Here is a 12,979-nt window from a genome sequence, read left to right on the forward strand (position 1 = left end):
TCGGAATTTCGGAAATAGTCGGACTAGTCTATAAGCAAAGGAAACAGAAATCCACCAGGAATCACTGTGTAAGTCTGTATTGCAGCTTGACCATGTAGTGACTTAGACTTAGTTCCTCCTGTTCCTATTGGAATATTGGGCGATGAGTCCCCTCCATTTACTCTGGTCACTGGCGACCCTTCTTGCTCCATGCCAGCTGATACTTAGGTCTTCCTTAGCTGTATGTCTCCATGTCTTCTTTGGCCTCCCTCTCTTCCGCTTTCCACCCTCTGGCACGCAGTCCATTGCTACACTTGCCAGTCTCTCTCTTGGCAGTCGGAGTACGTGCCCAGTCATTCTCCTTCTCCTGGCAGAGACAATGTCGGGCAATGGCGCCACCCCTGCCCTTCTCATCACCTCCTCATTGGTGATGTGGTCTCTCCATGGGATCCTCAAGATGGTTCTGAGGCATCGTCGGTAAAAGATGTCCAACATGTTGGTGATACTGGCTGTCTTCATCCACGTCTCACAGGCGTAGGTCACTGTTGGGATGACCACTGACATGTAGAGGCGCAGCTTGATGGCCGTAGCAATGGCTTTGGACGACCAAATGTTACTGAGCCGTTGGAACACTCCTGCAGCTTTGCCAATTCTGGTTCGTACGTCTTTCTCCATGTGTCCCGCACTTGAGATGTTGCTTCCGAGATAAGTGAAGTTCTCCACATACTCTATGTTAAGCTCGCCTAAAGTGAGTGGTGGGAGGTGTTGATCTAGTCCGATGATCATGGCCTTGGTCTTTTCATGGCTTATCCGTAGACCGACCATTTCTCCGTGCTCATGGAGATTGTTGGTCATCTCTTGGAGTGCAAGGTGGGTATGACTAATGAAAGTCCAGGTCAGTCAGTCTGCCCCGTCCCCATTTAATGCCGAAGTTTGATGACAATAAGGAACAGAATGCAACCCTGTCTTACACCTGTCACAATGCAAAGTCATCGGTTGAGCCTGTAGAAGAATTTTGATCTTAAGTCAAAAAATGATTTGCCAAGGTTCGCACAAAAACGTTCAGTCTGATTTATTAAGAAAACAATACGATTGTGTTCAGGAATTTACATCCAAACACCTTAAACCTTTGTCCTCTCACTTCTCTTGTAATTCATCACCTCCCCCAAATATTCACATAGCTGTCTACAACAGAATAACCATCCTTTGTCCCCAATTGCCGCCCTTTTTCTCATGTCACATGTCTGTACTCTTGGCCACGCCTGCCATTTCATATGATGTACAATGCAGTAGCCAATCACATCCTGGAAGGACCTTACCTGTGGTTTGACTGCATATAAGGCAGAGCAGAAGACCAAACGGGCACTTCGCTGACTAAACCACCCTTGTTGCGTTTTCAGGAAGTCCTTGCGCTCGTATGCTTTTCACAATAAACCAGACTTAACCTTTTGAACGAATCTTGGTAAATCCTTTTGACTAGATCAGTTATTTTACTATCACAGTTGGCGACTCGGGACGGGATCGACTGCCGTGAGGTTCGCCTGGAGTGGAACCGAAGGACGCAGACGTGCGGAGCGGTAGCCGCTCTGGAACTTCTCTCTTTGCGCTATTGCACTGGTTCGGAGAAGTCCGCCGTTGGTTCCACTCGGCTAAACTCACGGTACGTTGAAAAACGAATCCTTTTATGCTTGTTATTTGCCTTGGTTTTGGTTCAGATTGTGTTGGTCTAGATTATTGAAAACAGAAACCCCGGCGTGGGTATTTTTTTAAGTAAGTAACTATCCAAGGAGTTGTGAACAGCAATAGATATATTTATATATTGTATTGTCCTTTGATTTCGTCCTTGTTTCGTTACGAGGGTATATGCCGTTCAGAAGAAGTGTGAGTTTTGGTCTCATGAATTTGTTCCCCTGTAGTTGATGTACAATTCAGGTTGTTTATCGGTTGCAGCTTAGAACGGGTTTTTGAGTTAATACGCCAAAGAGTTGGCACAGAACGTGTTTCCCTTTGGCCGGTCGCGGGTGGAATTAAAACCGCAGAGTCGTTGTATGTTTTCTCAACGAAGGTAGCTACGGGAGTGGTTTTGGTACGTAGTCCGACCCGCGTTTCTGGTAGAAGCGTTTGTCCCTTTGATCCCGGGTGGTTTGGTAAACCTAAACGAGCTTTAGCTTTGACCAAGTGGCTGGTGCAGTGGTTTGGTGGACCTAAACTAGGTTTAGCTTTGACCAAGTGGCTGGTGCAGCCGGGCATGCTTGTCGTGTGTTAGTCGTGTGTTCGTCCTCTTTTCGTCGTCTTTGGTCGTTCTTTGTTTTGCGTCCCCGTGTTAGTCTGCTGTTTTACTGTTGGAGTTTCGGCTCTGTCTTGTATGTGCACGGGGTTGTTAGTCTGCTTGTTTACTGTTTGAGCTTCGGCTCTGTCTTGTATTGTTTGTTAAGCGCGCCATGGATCCAGGTAAAGTATTGTAAGTATTTTGTACACTGTTTCTTTGTTTTCTTTCGAAATTGTATTCCTTTGTTTATTTCCCGCCTGTTTTTACTATACTTTTCTTTTCACCGTTAGTTCTGAATTATAGGCTGTAGGGTATTGTGTTAATCATGAATACCAATACTAGTTCTCTGTCTGGGCCAGCTAAGATTGTTGCGCAAAGGGTTTGGGATGATGCTTGTATGCAGTTCTTGATCTGGGGGAGACATTCTGATTTCCCCCTGTCCGGTACACTCAAGATTAGTGAGTTAGCGACTGTTAGGGCTCAGTTACAGGCGTTTGAGATGACTAGGTTAGGAAGGGAGCCTGGAAATGCGATAGATTGGAATGCATTCAGGAAGTGGGAAATAGTCGCACACGAGTGTTTTTTCAAGTCAGATAGAGGGGTAGCTGAGGAAGTTAATCAGAGAGATGAATATTCAGAGTCCCTTCCCCCTCCTAGTCATTCCGTTTTGAACTCTATCACGCCGACTCGGCACTCAGAGCTCACACATTTTTCCCGAACTATGACTGGTTCACCCGCTGTTGTAGCTGCTGCCCCGCCTCCCAACTCTGTTTTTCCGTCTGCTCCCAACCAACAACGACCACAGGGTCGTCACACAAACAAGAATCGTAGGAATAGAAACAGAATGACACCGAGGGAGGGAAACGAAAACAGAGACAGAACTGACGCGTGTTTTCATTGTGGTAAAACTGGTCACTGGATCAGGAACTGTCACAGTTACCGCAGACGAAATGAGAGAAAGAATCCTTCAACCTGGGATTCGGCGCCAACTGCTGGGGTTCCCTTGAACAACCCACAAGGTAGATTTTAACTAGCCAATATAGATTTTTTTTAAGGTAAATAAACAGGACAAGACATATGTAGCTGAAGACGTAAGGTTTGTGCATGATAGTGGGGGGAATAGATAATATTTGTCAGTGTCTTAATCTGCATGCAGCATCTCCTAACCCAATTATATATTTTTAAATGGTTATGTTAAATATCTCATGTTTATAGTTTGAGGCACATTCATCGGGCCTGAGTGTTTTTTCTGAGTGTTTTTACAGACAACTGTCGTTCCGGGAGTGATGGGTGAATGCCGAACCAGGAGGCGGGCACAGGACCGGAGGTGGAGATGGAGGTTACCGGCCTGTTTCCCTACAGATGGGCGATCTGTGGTTCGTGGGATGCAGGGCCAACGCCATGTCACCGACTCACTGGGAGCGACAGATAAGTATGAGACCATTTTTGTCCGAAGCGGGCCCAATACTCTGTCCTCAAATGCAGAAGAGGGAAGTTTTTAGATATACAATTTTAGCTATACAAATGAAGCTTTGATGGATTTTTTGATTAATTGATAATTGATGTTTTTTTAATTGTAAATGAAGCCAGTTCATTTTAGTGTCATTTTATTTGAGTGATGCATTTTTTTTTCCCCCCATCTCTGTTTTATCCTGACTTCAGGACATTTGTTTCTACCCTTAGGGGGAGTTATTTTGTTGAGACGAGAATGTGTTTATTTTATTTTATTTCATAAAATCGCGAGAGAAATTCTAGAGCCAAATCCAATTGCCTTGATCATGACTGGGGACTGGGCGTGTTAAAGTCATTCTTACACTGCCCCTGATGTCACTGTAGGCTACTGCAGAGCCTAGATCCAAGATTACAAAAGCTAGATTCCCCACTGACAAACTACATAGTTTAGAGCCGACTGGCTCTAATGACACTTGAACAGACACCCTGTTTAAGTTTTCCTGACTGAATAACACAATTTTTCCCCAAAGCAGGAGCTTGCACTTAACCATGTTTCTGAGTATCTCCAACAGACTGCTGATAACCGTTCCTGACCAAAGAGGGGAACAGGGAGACCAGACCAGAGGACTCTCCTTTTGCTCTTCTGTTTTGTCTCTGTTGTCTCTCATCTGTGGATCCACAGACGGAGCACTTCATCAGCCTGTACTGGGGGAGCGGGAGCGCCGAGGTGGCCCTCCAGCAGCACGACCCGGGCCAACCCTACGTGGAGCAGTACCGTGTGGACCGGGATCAGTTCAAGAACCTGTACGTGCTGCTGGCGCCCTGGCGGTGTGGGGTCCACACGGACACCGTGTCCCACCGCACCTTCACCCTGCTGAACCAGGACAGGGACTCCCTCCTCACCTTCCGAGAGCTCGCTGGCTGACCGCTCTATGTAGACCTGCCCAATGGGGAGACAAGAGACTTCCAGGAGCAGATGAGCAGCCTGAGAACAGGCCAGAAAACATGGAAGAGAAGTAGATGTTGCGGGGTGAACCTACCCGTCAAAGATGGAACAATCAGCACCAGGACATTCTGGCCTGTGTAGAATAGCTGTCAAAAGTAGCTGAGAGGACGGTCCATGCAGCCGAACCAGAGATCTCAAGAGCAATCGGAGAGTGACCTTGACAGTCACCGCCACACTGTCCTCTCCTCTGATGAGCAATCGGAGAGTGACCTTGACAGTCACCGCCACACTGTCCTCTCCTCTGATGAGCAATCGGAGAGTGACCTTGACAGTCACCGCCACACTGTCCTCTCCTCTGATGAGCAATCGGAGAGTGACCTTGACGGTCACCGCCACACTCTCCTCTCCTCTGATGAATAATCGGAGACTGACCTTGCCGGTCACCTCCTTCTCGTGGTTGTGGTATGACAACATGGACAATCTCAACAGCAATGACTGCACCTCTAACCGCACACTGGAACCTACATTAAACATTCAGAGACGCAAACATGGAAGCTATGATCCAGAGGAAATTACATGCGATTATTCACAACAAGAGTGAATGAACTTTGAAATTATCTTGAAAAAATATCATATTTGTTTACAAGAGTTACAATGGTTGAAACATGAGTTGATAAATAAGTTTGGGTTTTTCCTCTAAATTGACCAAGAGGTTTTTTGCCCTTCTTACACTGGTAACCATTTCATCTTTTTGCCTTGTTCAAACTTTAAAATCAAGGTTTTTTGGTGAATGGTTGTCCACTTTTAGACTATAAATAGTATATAATCATGTCATCTTTTTTTACCTTGTTTCCTGTCATATTTCTGAAACAAGGGGTTTTGGTGCGTGATTTTGCACGTGGAAAGAAAATAATCTATTTTTTTTGTTAAATATTTCACAATAAAATTAAAAAATTTTTTTTTTTTGCTCCACCTAGTGGAGAGATTATTTCCTTTCCACATGTATAGCATAGCTGAATGTTTAAACTTTGTGTTTGGATTTTATATTTTATTTTTGTGTACCTGTTCAGGCACAAATGGGGGATTGTTCAGGAATTTACATCCAAACACCTTAAACCTTTGTCCTCTCACTTCTCTTGTAATTCATCACCTCCCCCAAATATTCACATAGCTGTCTACAACAGAATAACCATCCTTTCTCCCCAATTGCCGCCCTTTTTCTCATGTCACATGTCTGTACTCTTGGCCACGCCTGCCATTTCATATGATGTACAATGCAGTAGCCAATCACATCCTGGAAGGACCTTACCTGTGGTTTGACTGCATATAAGGCAGAGCAGAAGACCAAACGGGCACTTCGCTGACTAAACCACCCTTGTTGCGTTTTCAGGAAGTCCTTGCGCTCGTATGCTTTTCACAATAAACCAGACTTAACCTTTTGAACGAATCTTGGTAAATCATTTTGACTAGATCAGTTATTTTACTATCACAATTGCAAAAGGACTGTACACGACTATACACAGGACTATATACTCTATACATGTCATAATAAGGTGACGGACATCATCAACAGTGGTCGAGGGATACAGAGAAAGCGCGGTATACTTTGAATATAGACAATGGAACAATGGCCTAGGCCAAAACGGGAAGTCTGAGGTGTGAGGCCTTCCCGTCATGGTGAGGACACCACGGCAGGGGTGTTTCTCCTTACAAAGAAGAGGAAGACAGAGGTTCAGGGGTGTTTGTTATTACAAAGAAGAGAGGAGGACAGAGGTTTAGAGGTGTTTGGAATAGCAAAAGGCAGGAGACTGGATCAATAGGTTTTAAGAACAAAGGCAGAGATCTGAAAGGTCTTGAGGCCAGTTGTAAAATTCCATGACAATCTCCCCCGTTTGTGCCTGACCAGGCACATAAAAATATAGACATCAAATATAAAATAAGCATAACCAAAAATCAATTCCAAACACAAATTGTAAAACTCAACTCTATGCTATACATGTGGAAAGGAAGTAATCTCTCCACTAGGTGGAGCAAAGTAAAAAAAAAACAACAACTGAGAAACATTTAACCAAAAATTTGATTATTTTCTCTCCACATGCAAAATCATGCACCAAAACTCCTTGGTTCAGAAATTTGACAGGAAACAAGGTAAAAAGGATGACATGATTACTAGTCTAAAAAGGGGACAACCATTCACCAAAAATCCTTGATTAAAAATTTGACAGAAACAAGGTAAAAAGATGACATGGCTACCAGTGTAAAACAGTCGAAGTTCTGAATAGGGAAAAAACCTCTTGGTCAAATTTGGAGGAAAAAACCCAAAGAAATCAAACTTCAAATCCATTTATCAGCTCATGTTTCAAACCATTCTAAATCTTGTAAGTAAACACTAAACATTTCGTCAAGATCATTTTCAAAGGGGTCATCTACTTCCCTGCTCGGCACTGAAGTCTGGACCATTAGTGCTTTAGCTGGAATATCCACTAAACACTTTGTAGCACATTTGATAATCACTGAAATGATAATGAACCCAAAAATAATACACAAAAGAGCAATAATAATAGTTCTGAATCAGTTATGTTCAATGTTGGTTCCAGTGTGTGCAGGTGTGTGTGTGTGTGTGGTGCATCTTGTGAGGTCTTGGCTGTGTGGTTTCTCCATGTTGCCATCATAACGACCATGAGAAGGAGGTGACCAGCAAGGTCATTCCTCCTCCGATTCCTCATCAGAGGAGAGGACAGTGTGGCGGCCCATGACTTTGGCCTCTGAGCTCTCTGGTTCGGCTGCATCCTCGGTCTCCTGGTGTTGGCGATCCCCTGGTGGACCTTCCTCTGCTGCTTGGACCCGCCGGCAATGGCTCGCATGGACCCACAAAGTCCTCTCAGCTACTTTGACAGCCGTCTGCGTGGTGAGTAGAACCTGGTACGGCCCGAGCCACCTCGGCGAGTTCCAGCTCCTTCGTCTGTGGTCGCGGATCAGGACCCAATCCCCAGGCTGGATGTGATGCAGTAACCCCTCCTTCGCCTCAGGAATGGCGGTCCTCACTCTGTTGAAGACATCTTTTAGAATATTATTCAGTGCAAAACAATATTGTACCATATCGTCTTCACATGACATGAGACTAATCTTATTTTGGGGAAACGGTTTGTTAGTCATTTTCATAGGTCGACCATTAGGACCTCATATGGGAGCCAGCCCTGTGGTCTGGTGTAGTCTACCTCTCATGTATATGAGTGCCAGAGGTAGAACTTTCATCCATGACAGACCTGTCTCTGCCATCAGCTTGGTGAGCTTCACTTTCAGAGTTTGATTAGCTCTCTCCACTATTCCAGCATTTGCTGCATGATAGCTACAATGCGTTCTAAGGTCAATCTGTAGGCTATTACAGATTTCCGGAATGACACTATTTACAAAATGGCTCCCTCGATCTGAAGAGAGTTTGTTTGGCAGACCCCATCTCGGAATTATCTCCCTCAGGAGACTTTTTGCCACTGACAACGCTGAGGCATGCCTGCAAGTGTAACTGATGTGTTATTTAGTTTATATTTCACCAAGAATCCTTTTCCCTTTTTGTGACTATTTTGTATATGCCGTTTTTGTGTGTACTATTTATTTTGGGAGCTTTTAACTTATTAAGTTGTGTATTTGTTCTGTGACCCTTGACACTTTGGCGATGTCACTTCCTGTTTGGTTTGCGGTACTTTTCTTCAGACGGCTGTGAGCCTTGATGAGGAGAGGTAAGGTTTGAGAATTCTCCCGCTAGCTAGCATACTAAAATGGGGTATAACCATAAAACAGAGGCACACACACTGTTGTACAAGTCACCAATGTTACTGGTTGTTGTCATAGGGACTATTTCACGGTGTGGACGTATTTTTTAAATTGTGTACAGCTCTCTAGAAATGTGCTAATTTACTGAACTCAATTTAAGCTAGGAGCACATAGATGGTTTCTCTTATAGACTGCTGCTGTCCTTTTCTCCTTAAAGGTGTGTCTGAGAGCCAGGTTGATTGCAATACAGCACTGAAATTCTGTTATCCACATGTATGTGAGGTTTCTATGTAGTTGTATGCTGTTCCCATGGTTATTCACTTATAGTATAATATCTAAAATATTGCCACTGGTCGGAGAGGGCAAATTCTGTTTAAGTAAAACTATGACCACAATGTATTTTGTTTTATTATTTTGAATGATTTTTTTGACACATGTCAGTGAGACGGCTGTGAGCCTTGATGAGGTGAGGTGTGTCTGAGAGCCAGGTTGATTGCTGTACAGCACTGAAATTCTGTTATCCACAGTGATCTGTGAGGGATTGAGAGAATAAAGACCCCTTCCGGCTGGCAAGAAGCAGTTGTCCGTCTCGACTTCCTTCATACTACACAAGACACAACGCAGAGCTTGTAGCAGCCAGAGTGTCAGTGTGAGGCCAGACCGGCTATACAAGGAAATACCTCAGTCCATTTGGAGAAAACATCATTTAATACCAGGCAATACTTGTATCCCTGGCATGGTGAGAGTTCAATAAAATCCATCATAACATGTTCCCATGGCCCACTTGGCCGAGGATGTGCTGACAGTTCAATTTTTATCCCTTTGCCAACATTGTTTTTCATACATATGACGCATTTGGCACAGCTTTATTCTGCAAAAACAGTGAACCCTGGTGCATACCAATACCTGTTATCATCCTCCACCACCCCTGTTTTTGAAACATGATCTGGCCCGTGGCCTAGTTTGAAGGCATAATGAAAACATGAACGAGGCAGTACAGGTTTGTCATTAGGCCCTAGATACAAGTTAGTTTGGTTGTGGAATGTGCACTTTTTTCCTCCATTTCTTTTTTTCCGCAGGTGGAGCAGATGCTTGCAGGTCAGAAATGTCTGCCAGGGACATTGGAGGAGTCTTGTCAGGGTCTGTGGATGGTACAGAGAGCATAGAAAGCACAGGGGAGGAAGCAGAGACAGCCGCACCGAGGTCAGCAGTCGAGTTGCCCACAGAGACAGGATCAGAGCTTTTAACATTAGCTTGGCATTTACACACTGCTAGGCTAGATGGTAAAAGCATAGCTTCTAGAAGGTTTTTGATCAATACATGGTGTGCAATAGGTTTACCAGTTGATGTGAGGAACCCACGGTTTCGGCAAAGGGAGCCAAAGTCATGCACAACTCCAAAAGCATAACTACTGTCGGTGTAAATGGTTGCAGACTTGCCACTTGCTATTATACAAGCTCTGGTCAGAGCGAACAATTCAGCTGCTTGCGCTGAAAGGTGTTGTGGGAGTTTTGCTGATTCTAAAACTCCATCTATTGTTGTGACTGCATATGCAACAAGTGGTTGACCTGTTGTCGACCGCTGGGCTGATCCATCCACAAAAAGCTCAAAATCAGGGTTAGAGAGAGGAACATCAGTGAGGTCTGAGCATGGCTTATTGACCTCCTCTACTATAGCAACACAGTCGTGCGGCTCCCCGTCTTCTGGGGTAGGAAGCAGAGTTGCAGGGTTAAGTACAGTGCATCTTTGAAGTGTAATATTAGACATGGTCAACAGTACATTCTGATAATGCAACAACCTTGCTGGGTGCAGGTGCGATGTCTTTGCCTGTAAAAGAAGAGCAGACACAGCATGCGGTACATGGACAACCAGGGGCCGCAGTGCTACTAGGTCTACAGAACTCAATACAGCCTCAGTGGTAGCTGCCACTGATCTCAAGCAGGACACAAGTCCTCCAACAACAGAGTCAAGTCTTTTGGAGTAATAGGCTACCGGTCTGTACCTATCTCCATGCTTCTGTGCTAGCACTGCTGACATGTAACCTTCCTTCTCCTTCGTGAACAGGTGGAAGGGCTTGTCATAGTCAGGAATACCTAAACAGGGTGCTGTGGACAGTCTCTGTTTAAGTGTCATTAGAGCCAGTCGGGCTTCATCAGTCCATGTAATTTTGTCTGAGGGAGATAATTTCTGTCCATGAGCTAAATCAGATAGTGGTTGTGTTATCTCTGCAAAGTCAGGAATCCAAGCTCGGCAGTCCCAAGCAGTGACATCATCTGTTTTTTGGTTGTGGGCAGGGGAAGTGTAAGAATTACTTTAACACAGTCAGTCCCCAGTGCCTTGCCATCTTTTGTTATTAAGTGACCAAGGTATCTGACCTGCTCACACACCAATTGGATCTTGTTTCTAGAAACCTTGTGGCCATTTTCTGCAAGGAAAGACAACAGCGCTCTTGTGTCCTCAATACATGACTCCTTGTCTCCGCTGGCAAGAAGTAGGTCATTCATGTATTGAATGAGAGTGCTGCCTTTTGGCGGGATGAACCCCAGCTACTTTGGAATATATTTGGAATAGCAAAAGGCAGGGGACTGGATCAATAGGTTTTAAGAACAAAGGCGAGATCTGAAAGGTCTTGAGGCCAGTTGTAAAATTCCACGACAAGCCGCTGTTGGTTCTGACTTGACAAGTGGAGTTGTGTAACAGGGCCCTGAAGATGTTTACGTACTTGCATGGTACACCATAAAGCTGGGCAATCTGCCACAGTGATTTCCGGTGGATGCTGTCAAAAGCTTTCTTGAAATCAATGTAGTTGATCATGAGGGGTTTCTGAAGTTCTTGGCACTGCTCTATCATGTTGCGAAGAGTGAAGATCTGTTCGGAGTAGGACCTTCCCTTCCGGAAGCCAGCTTGCTCTTCCCTTAAGATGTTATCCACCTCGTCTTTTAGGCGTTCGAGCAGTACACTACAGAATACCTTGCCAGGGATAGACAGCAGTGTGATGCACCGCCAGTTGTTGCAGTCTGCGAGGTTTCCCTTCTTAGGCTCCAATCAGCATGCCAGATCATGTTGAACAAGCGGGTGAGACTCTCCACAATTGGCCGTGCTTCAACAACTCAGCAGATACCTCATCGAGTCCCGGCGCCTTGTTGTTTTTGAGGCCCTTGATTGCTCTGGCAACCTTGGTCCCGGTTATCTCGTCTGAAGTAACATTGAGAGTTGGAGCTGGTGTTTCCTGGTCAAAACTGAAGAGCGTGGAAGGCGTTGGATGATTAAGAACCTCCCTGTAGTGTTCCACCCACCTTGCCTCCTGTTCTTGGTCACTCAGAAGTGCCCTACCATCCCTGCTCCTTATTGGCACACCGGAGCTGCTCCTAGAGCTGGTTAGCTCCCACACGATCCTGTACAGTGTTTTCATGTTGTTCTTCTCCGCTGCCTCTTGTGCCTCTCTTGCTTTCTCCTCTAGCCACCTTTTTTTGTAATTTCTGCAGCTCTTCTTCACTTCCTTGTCCATGTGCCTGTACTCCTTATCTTCCATCCTCCATCTCCGGAGCCTCCTCTTCTGTTTTCTTGTTATCTTGACCATCTTCCTTTCATCGATCAATTCCCATGTCCTGTCAGTTATCCATCTTTCTTTGTTGGTACCATGTAGCGAAGCCAGTTGTAAAACTTGTTAACCGTATACGAGCGCGCGCACTTCAGCATCGTCAGTTTATCAAGTTTCTTGAGGAAACCGATGCTGATCACCAGGACTTGCTTTACCACTCTCTTGTCTGTTGGTTAAGTTTGGGGAAAGTATATCAACGCGTGTGGGAGCTCAAAGAGGAGATTAGCTCATTTTTGGAGTTAATTGGGAAAACCGACGATTTTCCTGAGCTGAATGACGCAGAATGGCTTTGTGATTTAGCTTTTGCGGTGGACATACTGACACACATGAATGAGCTAAGCGTGAAGCTACAAGGGAAAGATCAATTTGTGCACGAAATGTACACAAACGTGAGCGCATTCAAAGCCAAGTTGACTTTATTCTCAAGACAAATGTCAAACAAGTCATTTGGTCATTTCCCCACACTTGCGACGCTGAAAGAGGCCCCTCGACATGTGAAGAAATACAGGAAATAACTGGATGACCTGCACAGAGAATTCAGCCGTCGGTTCTCTGATTTTGAAAAAATTTACAAGGCACTTCAGCTGGTGTCATGGATGAATTTGTCCCGCCATAGCTGCAAAATGTAGGTTATCAAAAGTTTTTACTTCTCATAAATAAATGTAAAAAACTTGAACGCTGTTGTGTTTTGCGCTGTGCTCATGGTGCTATTCTGCTGGGCTACTCCCCCCCCTCCCCCGCAAATCGCGTGGATTGAAATAGGTCGCGTGCCAGTCACACTTGTTGGAAGTATGAATTGCACACAGTTGCATTGATTCACACTGGAATTCCAAACAGAGTTGGGACACGGTTGTTTGAGGTAAGTTAACGTTAGCCACTTACAATATATACAATACAATCCATATTGAATATCCACTGTAGTTGTCTACTTGTCCAAACATAATTTGGGCTATGCTGTAAC

This window comes from Borostomias antarcticus, assembly GCF_949987555.1.
Source record: "Borostomias antarcticus genome assembly, chromosome: 5".
Lineage (NCBI taxonomy): Eukaryota > Metazoa > Chordata > Actinopteri > Stomiiformes > Stomiidae > Borostomias > Borostomias antarcticus.